Source organism: Panonychus citri, unplaced genomic scaffold, assembly GCF_014898815.1.
Source record: "Panonychus citri isolate SS breed McGregor unplaced genomic scaffold, ASM1489881v1 Contig00097, whole genome shotgun sequence".
Taxonomy (NCBI): Eukaryota; Metazoa; Arthropoda; class Arachnida; order Trombidiformes; family Tetranychidae; genus Panonychus; species Panonychus citri.
The window spans coordinates 48,053-59,836 of NW_026515502.1; positions in this window are offsets into that span (position 1 = coordinate 48,053).

Sequence of the window (11,784 nt, forward strand, 5' to 3'; positions counted from 1 at the left end):
AATTATGGGATCGAAAAAGTTGCTGAAACTTTTGATTATTGCCAATTTGATATTAACTCATCTCAGTTATACTAAAGATGATCAAGAGATTTGATGAACTTGGAGTGGGATTGAAAAGACTGCGGCGGGTGAATGGGTTGATTGTTAGTTTCCCATGTGATTCTTGGTTTTATCAGTTTATTCTCTCTCTCTTTCTCTCTGTAATGTAATCCATAGGAATAAGATGAGGTAAAAAAGAAAGAAAATGAAATTCGAAAAGAAACTTTTCCAGCTCAATTTTGCTTCTTCACCAAATTTTCATGGCTCTAATGTAGAAATCCTAGTATCGAGTTGATTGATTGGCCTGAAAGTTTCAACGACAGTCACATCTCTCTCTCTCTCTCTCTCTCATTTTTTATCTTCATTCTTTACTATTTTCTCCTGTTTTTCCCACTGGATGTTTATCATCATTGAACATACGGTGGATTGAACATGAATCTTATTCAATCCCATTCACTTTTTGGTTGAAAAACTGTAGTGAACTTTTTTCTTTCTCCTTTGGTCAAACTTCATTTCAATGATTATTATTATCAGAATGAAGATATATGAAGAAAAATTATCCCTTCTGATCTGAAAGTTTCCATGCTGCATCCTATGTCAAAAAAGCTCATGTGATGGTCAAAATTTAGCAGAACTTTTTTCAACTTCCAGGATGATTCATCAAAAAAGATTTTCATCCTCATCATTTCAAACAGATTTTCATCAATTTTTGAATGGAAATATTTCCACTTGACAGAATCAATCTTAAATTGTCAACAAATATGATGAAATTCATCAAAGAAAGAGGGAAATTCAAATAGTTTGTATATTAATTTTCGTCATTTCCTTAAAACTGAGGAGCGGATTTGTTACATCATCGCCATGATTAGTTTTAGCTCAAAGATGCTACTCTATGGGTAGTAAGAGGATAATATTAACTTTGATAATAATAATAGCAATAAGCTGAGTGTTAAGATAAGTTGATGACTCCTGAAGACTGGTCACTATTTGATGGTCATGTAAAGGTTATTAAATAATACAGATGACTTATAATCCGATGGTTATTACTGTTTATATTTACACTGACCTGAGATTAGACTGAACTTTTTTTTGTTACTCCCAATATAATAACTATTATGAGGTTTATTATATTTTTTCGGAGGGATGAAAAAATAATTGTGAGTGACACTTGAGTGGACTGGTCAGTCTGTAATAACGATCTAACTAATAGATATTAGAATTGGATGATTTTTCTAATCCTCTGAACATTTGACCATATATATATAAGTTACACTGGAACAGCCTGAAGTCAGAATTAAGAGAAAGAGAGTTTGTTGAGTTTCTATCAGAGTTTTCATTCAGTTGGATCTTTGGAAATTCATCTTTGAACAAACAGAATGGAATTGGAAAAAAAAGAACAATTTTCTCCCTCTCTCAGGGCGAAGTTTAATTCTTTATATCTTATAAAGAATCTACGGTCAACTCAGTAAAGATTCTGAGGAGGGATAAGGTGGTGGTGGTAGTTGAAAAGGAGAAGGTGAAAGTTGATGGTGGAAATGATGATAAGGTGGAAAGAAAATGCGATAAAGTGAAAATTGGAAGTTGAAATAATCTTTTAAATGGGCAACTTGTTACGATTTTCATGGTCGGTGGGAAGGTGAGAAAATTAAGTTTACCCACTCTAATGGGGAAGTTCATGAATCTTGCTTACCTTGTCAATTGTATTACTTTATGATGACAAAGTCAAACATTATTGTACCACCATGATTATTATTTCAAGACACATACACCCAGAGATAGACTCATTCTGGTTCATGATGATGATGATCACCCATTAGATGATTTATCAAGGTGGAAAAATAGATTCTATCAGTGAAACTGTGAGACTTTTTCATGTTATCACAATTTGCATCATCCAATTGATTGGAGTAAATATCATCTTCAATAATGGAGCCAAAAATCATCGCTGTTAATTTACTGATTTTCCTGGTGATCAAATTTATTTCTTCTGAATCAATTTCATGAAATCATTATTACCATCATACTGGTTAATATAATGAAGATAAGTAAGAGGAAGATGATGATAATAACTCTGATAATGATGATGATGATTTTCATTATTCTGGTTTGTATATATTTCTTGGTGTAAATGAGCGTTTCAGTTGAAACTTATCATGTTTGAACCTGAACCAAAAAAAAGCATATAATCATCATTATGGTTTTGATAATAAGTGATGCAAATGATAATAATAATAATAATGATGATAATGATGATATTGATTCAATGAATTCAATGGATTCAGAAAGTTCAATTGTCTTTATCATGATTAACTTGGTGAAAGTAAATTCTCAAGGAGAAATAAATTCCTGCATTGAGATGAGATTTATCTCATTTCAAGATGAGAGAATGATAACTTTATTTGACTTGAGTTCTAAATAGTTACAAAGAAAAATTCGTGACCTTTCACATTCGAATTTCGAATGTTTTTGTTCTTTTCTTCATCGGTCATTGAGTTTAGTGGAAAAAAAATATTATCACATTTTTCTACCTCGAAAATAACATATTATCATGATGGAGATGTAGGAAAATAGGGTTGCAAGTTTCTCGAAATATTCATTCATCCATTGGAACTGTTCATTCATCATGAGAAATGTTCATGAGAGTAAAGAAAAAACCAATAAAAAGTATCAAAAGTTCATTCGATTCCATGAAAAGGATAATATCAGTTTCTCAAGTTGAAGTTGAACTTTTTTTTCCTCTCCTTCACTTTTACCTTTAAAATGCTCGAGAAAATGAATAAAGGTAAATAAATGATTCTCAAGAATAACTGTTAAAACTATGGTGATAATCATCAACTGAATCAATTGGAACCATTTGAAACCAGAATCTTGACAATTTGTGCCAATCTAAAAGATATTAAGTAACATAATAATCATTGGTCAGCTGAATGTTGACCGTTAGATGTGTGAATTATGACAAATTGATGCTTGTCAACCAATTGAATATGAGGATTTTTTTTCTCACCATCTTTCTGAGGATTAAGAGTAGGAAAAAAAGTTTAAGATTCAGTCAGAACTTTTTTCTTGGTGATTTCATCGTCCTTTTTTTTCATCATCTTCATGGTATCATCATAATCATGAAAGTGATTGGATTGATCAATCATTATAACTTCACCATTCATCTTGAAACCTTCATCCCAAATATCATCAAATAAGTTGATGAGGATACTGAAAATGATCCAGAATCATCATGAAGACAAAAGGATTCATGAAGTTTATTATTTCTCATACTAAATACCCGTAAGGATGAAGATGAGAAACAAATAATAACATGAAATTCATACCATTGACTTAGTCTTTTTTACTCAATCATTATCATCCTTTGGAATATAACAAAAAAAACCTTTTTTTTCGATATCATCATCATTCATCATCATCAGGTTATCATCTCTACACCATGATGATAATGAAAGATTCAGAATTTTCTGTTATGGAAGAGGAGAAAAAACTTTTTCCTTCATGATAATCAATCTAAATCTTGTCATGATTTTCAAACAAAACTTTCAACTCTCAAGTGTTTGTTGGTGTTGTTATTTGTTTACAATCAATAAATTGCTTGTAAAACATTGTCAGTAATTTACTGATTATCAACATGAGCTAATTACAATTAGATGATTATCTTTGATTAATCAATTGCAAAGTGACATTTGTCAACAACCCAATCAACAGCTTTTTTTTCAAAGAACTAATTTTAATAGATTTTGAATAAAAATAGATTCAAAACAAGAATCAAAATATGTTAAACTTTTGAATTGGCTTTTTTGGAACAAGAAAATTTTCAAGAAAATCACAAAGATATGAAAATGACCAAATTCAAAACTAATTAACCATTTATTGGCGTGAGAAACAGGAATCAACAAGAAATTTAGCTATTCAAGCTTGACAGATTTTCCTTATTGGAAATACACAATTGAAAAGTAAACAAATCTTAATGAAGAATGTAATGAAAAATAACATCAATATGGAAATTTAGAGAAATTTTGTTTAAGAATAAGATCCATAGAATAAGATCCATAGAAAAAGATCCATAGAAAAAGATTCACGGAAAAAGATTCATAGAAAAAGATTCATAGAAAAAGATTCATAGAAAAAGATTCACGGAAACAGATTCACGGAAACAGATTCATGGAAACAGATTCATGGAAACAGATTCATGGAAACAGATTCATGGAAACAGATTCATGGAAACAGATTCATGAAACAGATTCATAGAAACAGATTCATAGAAAAGATTCATAGAAGAAGATTCATAGAAGAAGATTATTTTCTCAATTTTTCTTCAGTCTATTCCCAACAGAAATTGGAAACATTTTCAGAAAAATCAGGAGAATCTTACAAAAAAAGAGTAAATAAATAGATATAAAAAGCTTGAATTTGATTAATTGAGCTTTTTCTTTGGTAATTGATTGATGGCACAAGAGAAACTAGTTGAGGTCCATATCCTGAATTTCCTGGGAAAAATCCATTGGTTCAACTTCAGCTTTTTCTTTAGCTTTCGATTCTTGTTGAGCATTTTCTATCGGGAAATCATTTTGAATTGATTCTTGTGTATGAACAATTTCCCATTTTGTATGAATTTCACATTTAACTGTATAAGAATATCCTGTTAAAGAAAGTTAGAAGTTGAATTATTCATATGATCACAAGAAAAAATTCAAAATTATTCAATAGATTGTTAAACTTACCTTGTTGTTGATTTTGATCCATTTTCTTGTGATTTTGTTGATTAGAAATTTTTTATCTTTGACCTTGAAAAGAAAACAATTCACAGGAAAAAAGAAACAAATTATAAAAATTAAGCACCGAAATGAAAGAGAACAATAAAAGAAAAGAAAACAAAAGCTTACCTTTAAGAATTGTTGAAATTGATCAAATTTCTATTTGTTTTTGAGAAACGGCACTATTATGTAATCACTTTTGTATTTATGATGAAATATAGTTGATTTCACGAAGATACACTTGATAAGATTTTGATTAAATTCAATTAATTCAAGATTGTCACTTCTTTCCGATGCTTCGAAGATATGGTCAAGAGAAAAAGAAAAATATCCGCTGAAACCTTGAAAAGAAAGGCTTATTTTCTTAGTAGAAAACTTGGTGCACAAGAATAGCGTTTTTCCAGTTAGCGTCAAAATTGAAATTATTCGAAAGAAATTTTGTTCGAATGAAAAAACTGAATCATTTCTCTGCTTATCTCTACAATAATCATTTGTTGAAAATCTTATTTTTTTATAATTTAAAGTTTTGTAAACTTTAACATCAGAAAAATTGATATTTGGGTCAATTTTAGCTCTCAATGTGAATAATATTCTATTCTCGAGATTTCTCGGAACTCTTTTCATCTGAAGGTAAATTTTCCGATTGCTTTCTTTTTGTATTCCAAAATTTCTCTTTTCTCTGTCATCAAGACGCCATTTTTTCAGATAGTTTTCACAAAACTCTGAGAACTTTAAATCATTCAGAAAGACTCTCAATAAAGCAGGTCCAATATGAGAAAATCGTCTAACTTTATCCTTCAATTTTCCCATATGATCCTCGAGAGGATACGATGATGCATTAGAATTTGGTCCTAAATTCACCAGTGAAGATGCAAGATGAGCAAGAATATGAAGATTATACGTGAGATAACCAGATCCAAAAAGCGATGCTGTAGCAGTTTGAAATTCTTCAACTAAATTTCTCATTTCACTAACTATAATTGGTGTAGCAGGTCCGTTGTGAGATAAGAAGTAAATCCTGGTGAGACAACAAATATAGTTGATAATCGGCTGTTTCAGAAGACCCCGAGTACTTGGTAGGAAAAAATAAGCGAGAAAAGAATCAAATTCATTACTTTTCCAGAATCGAATAGATTCTAAGTCTCTGGTTATTCTCGTAGACTCTGAAGTCACTTTAATTGAAACTAAACGATTGCCAAGCTCATTTATGAATCTAGTCTTATTAACACCTGGTTCAAATAGGCTTGATATTCCTTCAGATATTATTCCTTTCATAAGAAAATTGCGAAAAATACCCAATACAACGCAATGCATGGGTTCCACTGCTACCCCATTGACAATATCGAAATCTTCTAGCAAGAGAAGAGGTGAAATTCCACATATTCCTTTGAATCGCGAATCGTTGAATAGATCTCCTTGAATTTGACCATTTTCTAGAATATTTTTAAAATCGATGAAATCTTTCTTCACTCTTTTTAACGAATTGATTTCATGACGAGAAACATTTCCATAAACTCGAGCACCACCAGCTGATGTTGCTTGAATGCGACACCAGTCACAGCCATTCAAATGATTAAACTGTCTAACATTCCTTAGGTAAGCTCGCATTGGAGCATCAGCAATGAGACCAATCGTGTGAAAAGTAAATTTTTCGCCGATTCGACCTTCAATTTTAATTTCTAAGGGATCAGTTGATAGCGAGTTTAATTCCTCACATAAAGGGCCCAGATAAAGTTCAACTGGTGGTTTGGTTTTCCCAACATAAAGTCCAATCAGGAAAAAGAACTTTTTTCTTTCAACAGGTTTGAGTTCGTTTATCGAGACAAAGATTGGCAATATTTTATTACTTGAACTTTTCGAACAGGCCACTTCATCTGCGTGGATTGTCATAGTTAGTCTTATAACGTTTTCTAATGATTGGAATTTTATCTTTCTCGCTAGTTCAGAATTACTTATATCATTAGGTTCGAGAATTTGATCATCTTCTGTTTGCCATGAATCCAAAGGAACATTTGGAAGAAATTTTTCTAGTTGACTCTTTAGTGGCAAATGAATGAAATAGTTATCCTTCTTCATGTCAACAACTTTTTCACTACTATTGCAATGATAAAGTTCATTTCTATCACAATTAAATGGCCCATGAGAATGTTCGTTTTCACAAAGAATATAAAAGTTGACAAGATTCTCTTTCGCCTGTTGTTCCCAGAAATGGCGTATACTTGGAAAACGAATGAATTGATCTCTATATCGGGCACTTGTTTGATTGAATAAGTTGATAATAGTTTCAGCTGCGTTCAAGGTTAGACCAACATGGCTTAGAATACACAAGAAAACTGCACGAAAATAATCTCTGGAATTTGGTTCAATTAATGGATTATAGTTGTTTGAAACTTGAGAAAAAGATACATTTTCATCGGAAAAATTTAATTCTGAATCACTTAACATCAAATCAAATTCTAGGCTTGTTGTAGATTGTGATGAGTTGACATTCACTTCTTGAAGGTTGTTGATGTAATTGAGCACATTAAGATATCTTTCACGTCGATTGCGTCGATAATTAGGAAAAGATTCATTTCTTTCACCCATAACTATTAATTTTTTGAATAAATCAATTTTCGTCACAATTTAAATGTTAATAAAATAGTTAATTATTTGTATTTTTAAAAATACACAATGAAATTTAAAGGAAAAGGAAGTCTGATAAGAGAAAGATAAGAAATTCTATTCTTTTCTTGAAAAGTCACGTGTTAGTAAACAGCCAATAGAAATCGATCGAATTTAAAAAATTCTCTTCTCTCTTATCTCCATGCCTACGATTGTATTTCCGCTTTCATTTGAATTTTAAATTTTACAATTGTTACAATTATAATCAATTTTAAGTATTTGTTGTAGATTTTTATTCAGTTTCTTTTAAAAGTGATTTGTATACGTGAAAAAGATCGTTTCTGTGCAAGTAAAGAGGTCGAATGGAAAAAAATCAAAAACGTAAAAGCTCAACTTTTACTTTTAAAAAAACAAATCGTTCTCATGGTCAAACAAATACAATTCAAAACCAACCAACAATTGTTGGTAGTTATTTGAATTTGATGGAAGGAGAGAAAGCAATTGTCTGTGTAATCAGAATGAGAAAATCTGACAACTCCACGATAATGATTCCTGTCCTTTTCAAAGTTGACCAGGATCTTATTCCTTCTGAGGTTATACCACTTGTTATAAGTACAAATAACCTCATTCTTGTCGATGTAAATGGTTGCAATGCTTTTGCCGCCATGATAGTATCTATCGGAGGTAAGATATACTTTATTACTTTATTTGAAAAGATTCTATTTTTACAAATAATCTTATTCTTTTTCTCCTCTAGATGATTCGAAAGATCTTTTCGAAAAATATTCTGTTTTCTGTGAAAAAAACGCTGCGAAATTGAAAAGTTTCGAGACGAAGATCACGAATTGGTTACCCGTTCAGAATATAGTTATATCAAGATTCATGGAAAAGCATTTACCTTATACTTCAGAGGAAGATTTGGCAAAAATAATGAAACGAGTCGATATTCTTCAGCGTGAGGAAAGAAATAAAGATCAGCCAGAATTAGTTACAGAAATTGATCCTATTCCCTCAACCTCTACGTCTCGAATAACAAGATCATCAAAACCAGTTACCCGGCTTTCCTCCAAAAATAATGAAGTAGAAATTATTCTTGACTCAACTAGAAAAGAATCTTCAGAAAGCAAAGGGAAAGGCAGAAAAATTTCACCGATAAAAGAAACTTCTGTTTCCATGAAAATCAATCGATTAAAAGAACTTACGGATAAATTGACAAATAATCAGACTGTACAAGCTGCTTTCAAGGAAACCATAAAGTTGTTTGAGTCAATTATCTATTCTAAAACTCTAAATGACGTTATGGAGATCGAAGAAAAAGAAGAAAATCTCAACGATTATTCTGAAGTTCGTATCATTCCAAAGAAAGATAAAACTGAAACTGTTGGTGATATCACTATGATTGAAGGTATTTTGCCTGTTAAAACAAAGAAGTACGTTGCTGCTCTTTCAAAAGGCCCGACAAAAGGTCATATATCAGAATTCGAGCCGAGTATGATTCTCACGAACTTGGTCAGGTTCGCTTTTCCAACGCATTGGTTAGTAGGCGTAACAGTGAAAGGAAATAGTGGCAACAAAAGTCTCACCTATGTTTGGAATTATCAAAATCCTATCGCTGATCCATGTGAAGGTAATTTCAAAAATGGGCTCGGAGAGAAGCGTTTGAGAGCACTAATTGGTAAGTAGATTAAATTCGAAATAAAAATATAAAATTCTAATAGAATATTTTCTTTTTCTACAGATCATGTAGTGAGAAAATCAGGAAAAGAATCTTATGATCTAGCTGTTGAGAAATTTTTGATGACCATGTTGTGCAAGGCGATGCACGCATCTCGAAAAAAGTACTTGTCCAACTTGCCAAAGAAAAAAAAACGAAATTCTATTGTTCTCGAAGATTTATCAGATTATGATTCAGATATGGATCTTTCTTTATCTCTTTCACAACGAATGGGTGGATCAGGCTCAGCGAGACCAGCCATATACACCGATTCAGAAAACTCTCAAATTGAACAAGAGGATGGCGAAGAACAAGAAAACATTCCTGGTGATCACATTGAAGAAAACATTCCTGTTGATCCCGTTGAAGAAAATATTCCTGTTGATCCCAATGAAGAAAACATTCCTGTTGATCCCAATGAAGAAAACATTCCTGATGAATTTCTAGAAGAAAATGTTCTTGTTGAGTCTTATGATGACGATCTTTTTAGTGATGCTCATTTGAACAATGATATTGCGGAAACTGAGAATAATTTTGACAGTGAAAAAGTTCCAGAATCGGATAATGATGAAAGAAGTGATAATCCAACTAATGAAGATTGTCCTGGTTCAACAAACTCTGAATCTGAAAAGATTCCTACTCAATCTCAAATAAGAATTGAATCATCAAACCTTACATATGAAAGTAATGATGATGTGACTGAATTCGGGCCGAAACTTACATCTTCTCCTAAAAGGAAAGATAATGAAGAAAATGTTCACGCAGCTCCAAAGAAGCGGAGATCGTCCGCTAAGGTGCAACAATCAAATCCGATTTCATTCATTGCAATCAATGAAAATACTACAGGAGAAGATTCACAAAAGCAAGGAATTGAATCAACAACAGATGAAGAAAGTGAACAAATTCCGGATCCATTTGATTTTCTTACACCTGAAGATAAAATTCTATTGGAAACTTTACCAGAAAACGATCGTAAATTGATTAGTCAATTATCAGATCGAAATATTATCTTGTCTATTCTCGCAACGAAAAAAGGAACCACACAACGATAAGTTCACTATTGAAATTTCTTACCTATTTCCAAAACAAAATATCACAATATTATTATCAGAATCAAAAAATTTCCCAGAATTTTTTCAACAAATTTTCAAGCTCAAGCTTATGTATTCGTTGAATTTTTCAATTTATTTTCATATTTGCCAAAATTTAAAGCTTCTTTACTTTCCCTCTGATTAACAACAGTGAAAGTTGAAATTGATTTTTTTCTTAAGTGAAAGGTCAAATAACTCAAAAGGTTGTTTCTTAGGGAAAAGTATTTTAGAAGACTTACTTCCCCCTAGTTAAAATTGTTTCAGCAATAAATTCATTTCTCATATCCGTTTCCGAGCAATTAACAATATAAATGTGTTTTGAATTTTTTCAATGATTTCAATTACGTCGTGAAAGTCGATCAATCATGTCTCAACCAAACTTTGAACAAGCTAAATTTAATTTTTCTTCAAGAAAGTCATCTACTCAGCCACTTCCGAAAAAGATATTCTCTGTGACTCGTTTAATTGAAAATTCATCAACTAAATCGAGAGATAAATTTCTTAATTCAAGTGCTAAAAGTGCAATGTTAAGATCATCAACGTTTCATAATTGTGATAATGATGAAAGTAAATTAGCTATTGTGTTACCATATATTCTTGACAGTGATTGTGTTCCGATCAAACAACCAATTCTTGTTCGAATCGATGAAAATCAATTGAGATCATTCGGATTTTCATTGCCATTCAATGATTTTTTCAACGTGAAGATGAATAACTTTGTCTTTGAAGTTAAAAATTTAAAAGTTTCTACTCAAATCATCGCAATCGCAGGTAAGGAAAGTATTTTTAAGATTCAAGAATTTGATAAAGTTATTTTTCTCATCCGAATAGAATCTAAAGAATCATTGAAAGAAAATCTCAAGAAAAATATTTCTAAGAATCAACTCTGGAAAGATATTCGACAAGTGATTGGTAATGATGAGCTCGTCATTAATCTTATTCACGCTCCTCTTGAAGAAGATGAGACACCATCACAGGTTTGCTTGAGCCAAAGATCGATAATAGAATTGGTAAATAATATATCAAATAGAGAAATTCAGAAAAATAACGAAAAAGATTCCGGCGTTGGTGAAAAAAGAAAAAAATCTAATTCCGGTGAGAACGATAATCTGGCAAAGAAAAAGGCTTTCGACGAGAATCAAGATGATAGAATGGAAAAAGACGCTTCTGATGGACAAGACGAAAACAACGACCTGTCCAAGTTGTTACAAATCAGTAACAATAAAAATTTATATATCGAGGAGCTAATTAAAAGTGCCAAAGATCTTGATTCAAAGAAACATTTTCTTAATGATAAAGATTATCTGAGCTCAACATTGATCTTATCTATTGAGGTTATTCAGAGTCTTGTTGGTTTTGTTACTAAACAAACTGGAAAGATGGAAATTTATTCAATGATTCCTGAGAAAGATGAAACTGTTGTGAAGCGTAGAAAGGTTAGAATATAATCTTATTCTTGTTTGTTCACACTAACATTAATATTTGAATTTCTATTATTTTTCAGAATCGAATATTGATCGAAGGTATTGTTGAGTTAGAGCTTGATAAATATGAAAGAGCACTCATCAAAGTCAAGTCA